General features: G+C 44.5%; 1 protein-coding gene across 6 annotated transcripts in view; it reads right to left on the bottom strand.

Annotated features, from left to right (window-relative positions):
* Positions 1–11,784, bottom strand: part of ZZZ3 (zinc finger ZZ-type containing 3) — a 63,791-nt gene extending 52,007 nt beyond the window's left edge. For 2 of the 6 annotated variants that reach the window (XM_035538213.2, XM_050712258.1), the window contains exon 1: positions 11,631–11,756. The gene's annotated coding sequence lies outside the window, so the exon portion shown is untranslated. Of the gene's footprint in view, positions 1–11,104; positions 11,187–11,630 lie in introns of those variants that run through there. The other 4 variants (XM_035538212.2, XM_035538214.2, XM_050712257.1 and 1 more) reach the window with 3 other exon arrangements.
* Between the last annotated feature and the right edge of the window lie 817 nt (positions 11,785–12,601).

Genomic DNA, 12,601 nt, shown 5'->3' with positions numbered 1-12,601 from the left:
TATTTATATGGGAACTGTAGAGAGAGTACATTAAATCACTTCTGCTAGGCTCAGAATAAACCTTGACATTAACATTTCAAAACACTATCTGCAATGAAATTAATGCTCTCCTAGCACACACACTTCCAAACTTTGCCCAGGATGTTTGTAAAACATATTGGCTGCTATGTGTTTCAAGTCAGCTGACTGAAAAAGCCCCCAGGTAAGGTGGGGGCTGCTTCCTCCTCAGAGTTGTGTGTGCATACACTTTGGATTACCCTTACTTGGTTGAGAAACCATTAGAAACATTTTTAATTCACTCATAGTGGAAAGGAAAAGCAACTTAACAATGTCCATGTATTTAAAAAGACACTAAAGAAATAAAACTGGAAATCTATCTGGGGGTTCGCAGAGTAATTCTCGGTATGTTGGGCCAGTGTAGGCACCTGTGCTGAAGGCTGCACATCCATCAACAGTGCATGTTATGAGGACCCGATGGCAAACACCTTTTTTAGTGAATGAACCCTCTTTTCAGCAGCTGACTTCATTTAAAAAAGGTTTCCACTGTTGTGCCAAGCAGGCAACTCGATGAGGATCTCATCATTTTCTATACTAATTACTGCAACACCTACCCCTGCTCCACTCGTATCCACTCAGATATGTTTCCAAAGGGCATTTCCCTCCTTTGCTGCTATCCAAGTAACCACTTTCCCCATATCTTTCTAACACAGCAAAGAAAACCACACTCATCTATCATCCCGCTCCTTATCAAAAGGCCTGACACGTACTCTGGTGAGCCTTCAGTCATTCCCTCTTTTGAGTTTTCAGTGAGACTTCCCAGGTGAGGTTTCATTTTACTGTTAAGTGATATAATCTACAAAAAAGAGGCAATCCCACTCCCATGTAACCCTGACACACCATCCTCATTTTTCCTATGCATTCATGTTAGTAGTATTCAATCCGATCTCACAATGAGCTGATTTAGAAAACACAACCCCCTACAAAAGAGCCATTATTTTTTGTCTGGTTTAGCTCCCAAAATGGGCATACTGTAATGGTCAAATGAGCACAGGTGCTACCAGAAAGCAGGGGCCAGAGCTACGTGCTTTGGTGGCAGATAGCCACTGGGTTGGGTTAGCTGTAACGTGAAGCCTTACTCTCAGGCTGTCCCTTATCCCTTAGCTCCTCGTAAGCATAAAAAGCACAGTTACTTTGCTTAGCTTAGAACTCTAATTTTCCACAATGAAGATAAAACCATTTGATAACTGACACACAGAAAGCAATTTAGCTGCCTTACTGTTTCTGTCTAGCTACACTGCCCAGCTATAACTTGGGTCATGCTGGAATTGTGAGCTGCTTGGGGGAAACGTTCTTCATGTCTGCTGCTGCAAAGCTGGGGTCACAGCATCTCTTTTACTTTATTTTCACTCCGCTGTACTGCTGACTTGAATATAAAACTTAAAATTTTATTGGAAGTTTAACTGAAATCCAGTTGATGCATGTCTTCGCTGACAGAACCTGAGGCACAAAGAAGGCATCAGAGAAAAAGAAGCAAGACGTTCTGGGGTTGTGTTTGTTACTGATTCAACCCCCTGGGCTCTTTTTGACATCTTCTCGTTATGGAAAATACAGTCAGCGAGGGTCAAGAGGAAACAGACGTCAGACTACACACAAAAGGTAATTGCTGAAGTATAAGAAAAGCAAACTTTTGTTTCAAAGCAGGAGCACAAGCGAACCAGCTAGGGAAGCTGTAAGGGCAGCCCACACGTAGCAAAGGACACATTTAAGGGCAGATACACAGAGACCTTAAATTCTAGCTCATGCCACTTCTGCAAATCAGGCTACTGATACAACAGATAGAACAAGAAATGTCCACGTGACTGTCTGGTACACGTCATATAACAAACTTATAGCGACCCACGAATCAAGCCTGAAAACAGTACCACGAGCATCGCACAGTATGCATTCCCACAGCTCTGTTTCTCATGGATTCTTTGGGATGGTCTCTTTGGGAGAATTTATTGGGCCACGTAAATATAGACTTTCAACAATCTAACAATTTATTTTTTTTTTAAAGACCATTGATCTAACCACAACTACAGCTCATGATGAGTTATCATCCTTGTGTCCTTAGAGCAGGACACAATTCTGATCACCAGAGTTACCTCTAACCTGGAAAATCAATGAGATGACTCACACTGGATAAAGCAACAGTAACCTGCCTGCCTTTACCTCCAGATCCCTGCAAAAGATTCCCTCTGGTATTCAGAATTGTGGTAAGAGAAAAAAAAACTCATGTAATACAGGAAGTTTCAATAAATCACCTCTGTGCTGTAACCAGGGATATTTTAAGTTAGTATGTGACAGAACTGAAATTCACAAATATTAACAAGAACTGAATTACCTAGACTGTTGGTGTGTTGGGTGTTTTTTTTTTGGTTGGTTGGTTTTTTTTTTTTTTGGGGGGGGGAGGGACGGGACAGGACAGGACACTAAGGTGGGATAGGAGGCGGGTAGCCTTTAAAAAAAGAAATCAAGATCTTAACAGCAATAACTCTGTTCCCTTATGCACCTGGAGAATTTAGAAGGTACCGACAGCAAGCCTGGCTTCTCCACAAAGCAACCCGTTCATGCCAATAAAATACAGAGGGTTCTTAAGGATTTGCAACATTTTCTGTTTCAACTATGACTCAGATCTTCAAACTACGTGTCAAGAACCCCATCAAAATGAGACTCAGCATCAAAAAAAGACTTCAATTGAACCATAGAGTAGGAAAAGAAATCTGAAAAGGTTTTACTTTGGTGGGGGAGAAGCTTTATCTGAACTCAGACATTAGGCAAGAAGTAAATGTTTCTCACTGTCCTTTTCAGCACTGCCTTTGAGACGGCGGCAAGCTGGTGAAGAACCTTTTCCATCTAAAGTATCTTTGGAATCCTCTTAACAAAGGATCAGCAGATTCCCAATTACATGATCCAGAGAAATTTGCAGCTGATCTCAGCGAATAGAAATGAGATAACTACACTCTGTTCTGTCAGAAACCACTTCCTCACAGACGGACTTAAAACTATGCAAGCATATATGAAAAGTAATTGCATTGCTGCAGGCTCTACAATAATACCTTGAATGATGATTTTTCAGCCTTTTTGCAATGCATGGGATGTAGCAGAATTTCCAAAAGTAAAAAATAAAGATCTCATAAAGACCATGATTCTGCTAAAAATAGAAACCCACTTTTTAAAAAAATCACGTGCTGCAGCAGCTTTCTCTTTTGCCTATCTTTCTAGGGCAAAACAAATTAAAAACTACAAAGCAAGTTGCAGGCTGAAGACTGGAAAGAACTGAGAACTTCTGATTAGCTTCCTTTTTCCTGAAACCTCGCTTTTGAGGAAATACCCAGAGAACAGCCCTGGCAGCACAGCAAAGCACAGACACATTGTCAAATCTTTTCAAGAAGCAATTTAGATCGAGTAGTTACTATCAAAAGCAATATAACAACATACACCGAAGAACTAAGACTTGCTGCTAGTTATACTCTGACTTTCAGAGACACATACACAGAGAAAGTGCAAGTACATGACAAGAAGGCAGTGGGTGGAAGAGAAAACATGTACCAATATATTCTAACTTCAGAGAGATTAGCAAAACACAGTTTTAGAAGTTGCCAAAATTTTATACGCTTGGAAACAGAAAAAAAATAAGCAAACAAACTCCATCATCTGTTGTAACATCCATGGGTTCCCATTACAAATCTTTTAGTCAGCCACTGCCCATATATTCCCCCAGACCACCCTGCAGGATCTACTTCTCCAAACTCCAGGTTAAAACAGCATTTTTTTCCCCCCAGACAGCTCAGCTGTCAGACAGTTGTTCTGTCTGATGATTCCTTCTCAGTAACAACTCTCCAGGTGGAGCTTAGGGAATAGGTGCATCTGTCTCTGCCCAAGGCTTAGCTTAAGCCTTTGTGCCCTTACTGCGAGATACTGTGACCCCTTCACAATACTCTACAAGAAAGCCTCTGTACTGCAGTGATACATGTAAGAAAAATCCCTGGAAGACTTAAAATATTTGAGGAAAGGAACAAATTCCTTTTTTTTTTTTTTGACATCATTCTAACTTAGGGGACAGTGCTCTATCTTTCTTCCTTTTATCAATTTTTAGAAAAACAGTTCTGAAATCCCATTTAACTAATGTACAAGAAACCTTTAGCATTAGCTTTCACCATGTCCTGTTGCACCTGCAGCCACTTGTAAGCAGGCAGCAGGTCAGCACCTCAAACCAGTGCCATATCAGTTACCAACACCTTGTTTCTCAATGCTTTAGCGAGCAATTTCCCATCAATTACAACAAACAGAATGACAACACCTTGTTGACCTAAAGCATACAGAATGTTTAATCCAAACCATTGGTCAAATAGAAAAATGCAATTAAATCTAATTGCAATTAGGAAGAAACAGACTGAAAGCATTATCTTATCTCAATCCTCTACACTCTCTTGAAATGTTAAGAATGTGACAGAATTTATTTAACCCTTTTTCCAATTACAGAGCATACACCTATATGACACAGCCTTTCCTTCATTCTTCATTAACCCCAAGGCAGCTCTGACAAAATTTAAAAATCAGAAAAGCTTGAACAAGGTCACATAAAATGCAGGCAGTTGACACTTAATAGAAAAATTTCAGAGTAAATTATTAAACTGAATTTGGTTCAAAACTGTTCTATCAAACTGTATGGCACTTTTAATCCTAAAGAGCTTTAGTAACTCTTCTTAGTTCTGCCACCTTAAACAAAGGCTTTCACACCACCTAAAAAAATCTCAAAGGAGAGATTTTGTTTAGAAATAGTATATGTAGCAGAAAGCACGTATTTCTATTCAACCTCTTCCATACTGGTACTATTACACAGCAATTCTGTGATACTGAAGATACTTTATAAGTGATGATTATCGCCCAAAACACATCTCCCAGATGATAGCACTCATCTCTGTTATAAAGAGACTAGTTGAAGCTGAATGATTCGCTCTGTTTCAGAGCCTTGGCATGCACCTGATTCCCTGGCTCCTTAGACTTCATCATTTTAACTTTGCTTCTTTTCAGTGAAGTTTTCTGAAAGACCTTGACTCTAGCTCAGTTTGTTTCTACCGGATCATGAACAAAAACACAAAAGGTAATTAAAGATTAAAAAAAAAAGAAGGAAGCCTATTTATTTTCCGTATTAGCTTATACAGAAGGCTTAAAGGGCTTTATAAAACAACTCTTTAATGAACTATTTGATGTACTTTCTCAAACTAAACCTTACAGACTGTCACATCACTTAGCTTTTTGCTCCACTACAAAGTCTGGGGTTTTAAGTCTGATTTTTGTTGTTGTTTGTTTTAGTCACTGCCAGCAACATCATTAAAATCATAGAAACGTAGAGATCTTACACTGGCAAGTCACCCTACCTCCTGTGGCCAAGGACAGACCAGCTATACCCAAATCACTTCTAAGAGGAGGTTATTTAACCTTTTCTAGAGCACTTTCAGCAACAGATATCCCATCACCTCCCTCAGATACCTAACCCCATTTTTATCTATCCACAGAGCTGGAAAGTTTTCTTCTAGCACAGAAATCTCCTTTTGTGCTATTTAGGACCATTATTTCTTACCCTACCTGGAGAGAAGAGTTTATTACAGTCCCCTCTGTTGCAATCCTTACTGTATTTGAAGCCTATCATTATGCCTGCCCACCTCTGCCATAACCTAAACAAGTTCAGTTCTTGCAGTCCTTCCCCAAAGGTCCTAACTGCAACCCTCCTCTAAATGCTCTTCAAGTGGTCCAAATCTGCTCCAAATACAAAACAAAAACCAGCCAGTACCCAATCTGAGGCCTTACGCCGACCACTGCAGAAGCATTTCCTATCTTACACACAACCACAATCCTGTTCCTACGTCCCACTGTGACTCCTGTAAGTTTTTTTTAAAGCTGTCATGACTCATTTGTGCTCATTTTGTGGTACAGCTGCTTATTTGCAGAGCTGCTGCCCAGCCAATTGTTTCTCATATTTAAGTCTATTGTTGCTACCCAAACACATTATTTTGCATTTCTCTTTACTGAACTGCAACCCATGTATTTCAGATTATTTGTGCCATTTGCTTGGACCTTTTCATACTCTGGTGCCCGTATTGCCCCCTCGATATGCACTGTCCAGGCAATACGTAAATGTGCTCTGTTCTATCATCCAGGTCACAAGCTGAAAGACTCAACAGGATTAAATTCAGAAAATATACCTGCTAAATTCCACTCACTGCACTCCTTCAATCTGAAATGTCCTTAGAGCATGTAATTAACGAGTACGTAACCAGCACAGCAAATTGCCTCTGAGAGTATCTAGTTTTGGCGTTTCTGTATTCTTTAGCTGTGAAGAGAAAACCCCTAACTTCAGCACTACTGGACTTATTCTACTAGGTTATCTTTCAAACGCAAATACACAGACAAGGGAGGGAGGCTCTGGCACTCTCCTTCCTCTTTAACGTGTTTGCCTGTGGCACAGTAACCCAGTTGCACACCTCTTCCAATTTTGATTTTGGGCTATATTCCGATACTACAAAAACACTTCAGCTCACACACACACACTAAAACAACAACAAAAACACTCTGCCTCTAGAAAACTCAGGTCACATATGTGCATATGTACACACCAAAACAACAAAAAGGAAAGCAACAACAAAAAGCAGGATAGTACCACTTACGCACCAACAAGCAAACTGTCAAGCGCACATTTCCTTTCTGATTTTTACATTTTCTAATGAAAGTGTTTTAAAGTTCAAATCACTACATTTTAAGGACAGAATTAGGTATGTCTCATGACAGAGCTGTACAAGACAGACAAAAAAATCCCACTGCTCTACTACCGACAGGTATTCTCTAAAGGCAAGCGTTTACTCTGACCTGTCTTAACAGGAGTTTGTCTGGCACATGTGCATCCCATTAATCAAAGCAAACACTTGTGTCTAAATACAGTATTTAACGGAACTAGTATAAACACCTTTAAAATTTTGGGCAATTATATTTTCTGTCTTGCCAACATTCATGTTCTCTATATCCTATGATGAAGTTTGACAGACCAGAAAAAAGCAGAGAGCGGCAAACGGCAATCTAACAGATAAAACATTGCTGAAAGGGGAGTCAAGTGTTTTCAGAAGCAACATGACAGAAAGCTATCAGCTTAATGCAAAGCAAAAATATTGAAATTGAACATCGGGTGAAACTTGCACCAAGGGGTGATGAGCTGCTACAAGAAGCATCACAAAGAGGAACTTTGTCAGAAGAGGGAATGATCTTGGTGCCCTTCCAAAGGATTCCAGAGGATTGGACTAGCTGATCTTTCTGCCTTTCTACGTTTAACTGGACTCACTGTAGCATTAAACATTAAAGTAACTTTTAGGAACAGTCAATATAACTTAATCTACAAAGCTTTTGGTCCAAAGTTATATAAAAACAACAAACCTCCTATATGACAAATTGTCTAAGTGAAAGTAGTTGAACGCAACCTTGTAACTAAGATCCAAGATTATAACACAAACTCTACAAAGGGTCAACTTATTATGCTACAAAAGCAAAGTATTTTACTTTGGTTATGAAACTGCACCTCAGCAGAGAACCTTTTTAAAAGTCTTTTTGTTTAAGAACAGCGTCCAAGAAGAAAGAGAACACGCTATTTAATGTTTAGGTCTGCATTTCCTAATGGTATTTTAAGTTACTCAAACTGAAAGAAAGTTTTCACAAAGTTAAAATAAACTCTTACAAATGTTCTTCTACACCACAGGCGGTTTTTGAAGCAGAAGCCATATTTACAATGTTCTTAAAGCCAGAACAATATAGCCATAGGCGTAAAGTTTATCAGGAGCAAGTTCTTATAATAAGCAACTTGATTTCCAGCAAAGAACACTTAATTTGGAAACTAAGAAAAAAACCTTTCTCACTACAGAAGTGAGAAAGTTTCTCACTTTCTGCAACTTCACTCCCGCCTACAGAGGTGGAAGATTTTTTTCTTGTTCAAGGTTTTTAAGGACAAGTCCTACAAATATCTGTCTGGAATAATCTTAGTATATTTAAACCAACCTGAAAGAAGGGGAACAATAGGTCTTCCGGCACTGTATTTCTGTGATTTATGTAAGTACAGTGTAAATCTGTGGCTATAAGCAAGTGCTGAATCTTGAAATTAAGCTCTCCCTTGCAAATCTCTTTTTTTATGAGTGAAGAGACCTGTATCATCAGTTCCCACAAAATGCAAAGACTTCCATTTTTGGGAAAACCAAAACAAAGAGAACACCAATAGATTAGGTGTAAAGACTTTAAAGAGCTTTTCAAATGTGAAAGACTACTTTACAAAAATGTAAAAAACAATGGGAAATAGGATAGACTGACTGCCAAGACTTCTATTCCAACTTGATGAGTACTTTTAAAAACTATTTCTTATTTCTCTTAGCCAATATAGTGGCAAAAGAGCAAAGTGAAAGTCTCTCCACCTTGTATCAACCAGACGAGGATCACTGACCAGATGCCAACCTGCTCCCAGCACTGGAAGAACAAAAAACAACATTTTCTTTCAGTCTCCTTGAAATACTGGGAGAGGGAAGTCTTCATTTTGTATGAGGCAGATAGCAGACTGGAATCTCACATCACAAGTATGCCAGTAACACCAATAAATGTTACAGCAAACATGCTGGTCAGCACTACAATCGACGCCCATAGGATACATTCCCAAATTTTGTGTAAGAGAGATCTAGTTATTTTTGCATATTACAGAATCACACAGAATCGTCTAGGTTGGAAGAGACCTCCAAGATCACCTAGTCCAACCTCTGACCTAACATTAACAAGTCCTCCACTCAACCATATCACTAAGGACTACATCTAAACGTCTTTTAAAGACCTCCAGGGATGGCGACTCAACCACTTCCCTGTGCAGCCCATTCCAATGCCTAACAACCCTTTCGGTAAAGAAGTTCTTCCTAATATCCAACCTAAACCTCCCCTGGCCTAACTTTAGCCCATTCCCCCTCGTCCTGTCACCAGGCATGTGGGAGAATAGACCAACCCCCACCTCTCTACAGCCTCCTTTAAGGTACCTATAGAGAGCGATAAGGTCACCCCTGAGCCTCCTCTTCTCCAGGCTGAACAATCCCAGCTCCCTCAGCCGCTCCTTCTAAGCCTTGTTCTCCAGACCCCTCACCAGCTTCGTCGCCCTTCTCTGGACTCGCTCGAGCACCTCCATGTCCTTAGATGCGTAATAACACCAAGCTTAAAAATCTTATTTACTATTTCTGATTTTCCAGAAATGTTCAATATTATGAGATGAAACATATGATTGAACTTCATCACTAAAGAGCTCAGGAACTAAGCTACCTAATACAGCTTATCTCAGTAACTACATTTCAGACATGCAATGCAAAGACAAATCATTTCAGTTAATGGTGGTACAGCTGATAATTGTAAGAAGTGCCTAAGTTGGACTAAACAACGAAGAGACACGCAAGCAGTATCTCAATTTAAGGTGGCTAACTGCTGCTCCTTATGGACGCACATGGCTGCACTGTGTAACAGCCCAAAACAAAAAGCATTTACTGTAATTTCAGGACATGTAATGTTTTTATGAAATGAACATGACAGTGCTGTAGAAATCCTGCAACCAAAGTTGTTCATGCCCTGAATGACTCGCTGGAAGTCACATGCTGAAGTAAAATCCTAACCAGCCCTTTCTAAGGCAAGGGAGTTTCATAAGTGGCTTCAACTGGGTGAATATTTCACCTAATGGCTTATTTTTTTTTAAAACTGGGGCCTGCCAACATTTTACTACATACTCTTTAATTTAAAAGAATTGTGTTTTTCTCCTCTACACCACTTTTTCTTAAACAAAGTTTTTTCCAGTTCTGTTTAAGTAAATACTAACGTAATTAACCTGACAGACAGTATAGTAAGAATAACAAATAAATTAAAAAAAAACTTGAAAAACTGCAACAGTAACTCATCAGACTATTTTCTGAGAAGTTATACTTGCTTACAGAAAGAATCACGTTTTGCTAACCCCAAGCTACAGAGCATTCCAGATCACCAGTCCTTGTACCAGCTAGAAGGGGGGGAAGTCTAGTAACTGACTGCAGGGTAGAAATATACCCAGAAGGCATGTCCTTGAGGGTTGTATGAGTTATTATACAGTATGAAACGCTGCACACACGTAGAGCTTTGATCTCTAACTATCTGCACAGTATTAGTTCAGTAATAATGGCAACACCAACGGAAAACATGCAAATACACCTACAAACACCAAAGAGCTATTACGGCGCATTTAATGACTGCAGACCTCTTCCCAAAACACAGCTTGCAAGTGCGAAGCCGAAGAATCCATTATTTTATAAGAGTTCTAGGCTCAGTTACGTGGTATGCTAAGCCTGGACTACTAAATGAAGAGTTCCAGTCCCTGACCACAACTACTGTGGGTGTTCCTGTACTCGGGGAGAGACCGCCGGCCCCATAAGGAAAAGCCATATGCTCTCCCTTCGAGAAATTGGGACCAGGAGACAAAGGGACATCGCCGAGCCGGGACACTTGGAAAAATAACTGCAGTAGCATCCGAGTGCAGCCGAAACCAGGAACATTTCCCGAGCCCGGGACAACGAGGGGACCCAGCGTGCCAGGAGCTCAGCTCTGCGGTGCCAGGTGGCTCCTGCCGGGCCCCACATCCCCACACCAGCTCAGGCTCCTGAGGGGGCAGAGACCCGAGACAGCCGTGCCGAGGTGCGAACCCCCCTCAGGCGGCTCGGGGGCCCTGCCCGGCAGCTCTCAGGGCGAGGCCGGCCCGAGGGGGCCGGGGGCTGCCAGCGCAGCGGCAGCCGGGCCGGGCCGGGCCAGTGCCCACAGGCGGGGAGCGCGGCGGGGCTGCCCGAGGGGCGGCGGTGTAAGGCCGGGCCCGGCGGTGCCGCAGCGGCCGGCGCTGTGAGGGCGCGGCGGGGCGAGGTGAGCTGAGGTGAGGCGGGGCCGCTCCCTGAGGAGCCCGAGGCCGCGGCGCTGCCCCGGGGCCGGGCGGCGGGGGCGGGGCGGGGGCTGCGCGCGGGGTGCCCGCCCCCCGGCCCGGTACCATTACCCAGCACGCCCAGCGCTGCGCCGCCATCCCGCAGCCGGCCCGCTCCCGCAGGAACCGCGACACCTCGCGAGATTTCCTTCCTTCACCCCCCCCCCCCCCCCCCAACCCCGACTCCTTCTCTACGCAGCCCCGCCCCGCGACCCGGCTCGGCCCCGCGCGCGCACGCGCACAGCCGCGCGCCCGCTCGGCCCCAACATGGCGGCCGCGGCGCCGCGCACGTGTCGCCAGCCCCGCCGTGTGTCAGGGCGGGCGGGAGCGCGCACGGCCGGCCGGGGAGGGGAGGGGAGGGGAGAGGAGGGGGGCGGAGCTGCCGCGCACGCGCGGGAGGCGCCGCTGCGGGCCAGCTGATTCGAACGGGGCGCGCGAGCCGCCGCCTCCTCCCGCACGCGCTGGTCACGTGGGGGCTTCCCCCCTCTCCTTCCCTCCTCCTCCTCCTCCTCCTCCTCCTCCTCCCCCTCCCCCGGCGGGTCCCGACCCCGTCCCCGCCCGGCTCCCCCTTCCCCCGGGGCCGGGCCCGGGCCCTCACCTGCCGCCCGCTCCCGGCCGCGGCCCCGGCCGCGCTCCGCTCCCTCCCCTCCGCGCTGCCCGCACCCGGCGGCGGCGGCGGCTCCGCACAGCGCCTGCTCCCCTCAGCGCGGCGGCGGCTCCTTCCGCTTCCTTCCCCTCCCCCTCCCGCCGCTGCGCTGCGGCGGGGACCCGCTCCCTGCAGCTCCGCCTGCTGGCTGAGGGCGGAGGCGGCCGGCGCGGCTCGGCTGGGCTCGGCACGGCGCCGCCTGCCCGCCGCCCCCCGGGGCATGCCCAGGGCGGGGGGCGGCCCCGAGGGGGGCTGCGGCCGGGCCAGCCCCGCCCGCGGGGGCGTGTGGCTGAGGGGAGCGCTGAGGAGAAGGAGGAGGAGGGGGATGAAGCTGAGCGGCTCCCCGCGCCCGCCTCCCCAGCCCGCGGGACCGTGACTGGAAATGAAGCAGTGGGGCTATTTTAATGCTTTGGCAGCCTCCTGTTTGCCTCCCAACCGGCGTGTGGTCGCCAAGTTACCGCCTAACGCAGAGCCCGCTCAGAAAGGGCATTATTTACCTCAGGGTTCCTACAGAGGGAGAGGAACTACCATGCATTTATCGCTATCCTCTCGTTGTTTTTTTTTAATTATTATTTTTTCCCTGATAATTCACAGTTATAATTCACCTGTAAGAGCTTCAGCTAACCAAGAAACAGAGAAGATTCATTTTTTTTTCCATTTAAATCCTTATGAAATTCAAAACCCTTTTTACATTAAGACCCCTTCGCAACTTTGCAAATTGTGAGAAAATCCTAAAACTAAACCAGTTTTCTGTAACAGGAGATGAGACACTGAAAAACATTTTCAATTTCTTTTGAAGGCAGTTACTATGGTAGTTAGACTGGCTTGTACTTCTGTGAAGACGGTATCTTTCAGATTTAATAAAATGATAATTGTCCAAATTACTAGTCTAGTCAGACAGACATTCGTTCTGCAGTCCTGGA

This window comes from Cygnus atratus, chromosome 8, assembly GCF_013377495.2.
Source record: "Cygnus atratus isolate AKBS03 ecotype Queensland, Australia chromosome 8, CAtr_DNAZoo_HiC_assembly, whole genome shotgun sequence".
Taxonomy (NCBI): domain Eukaryota; kingdom Metazoa; phylum Chordata; class Aves; order Anseriformes; family Anatidae; genus Cygnus; species Cygnus atratus.
This window is presented reverse-complemented; position numbering and strand designations above follow the sequence as displayed.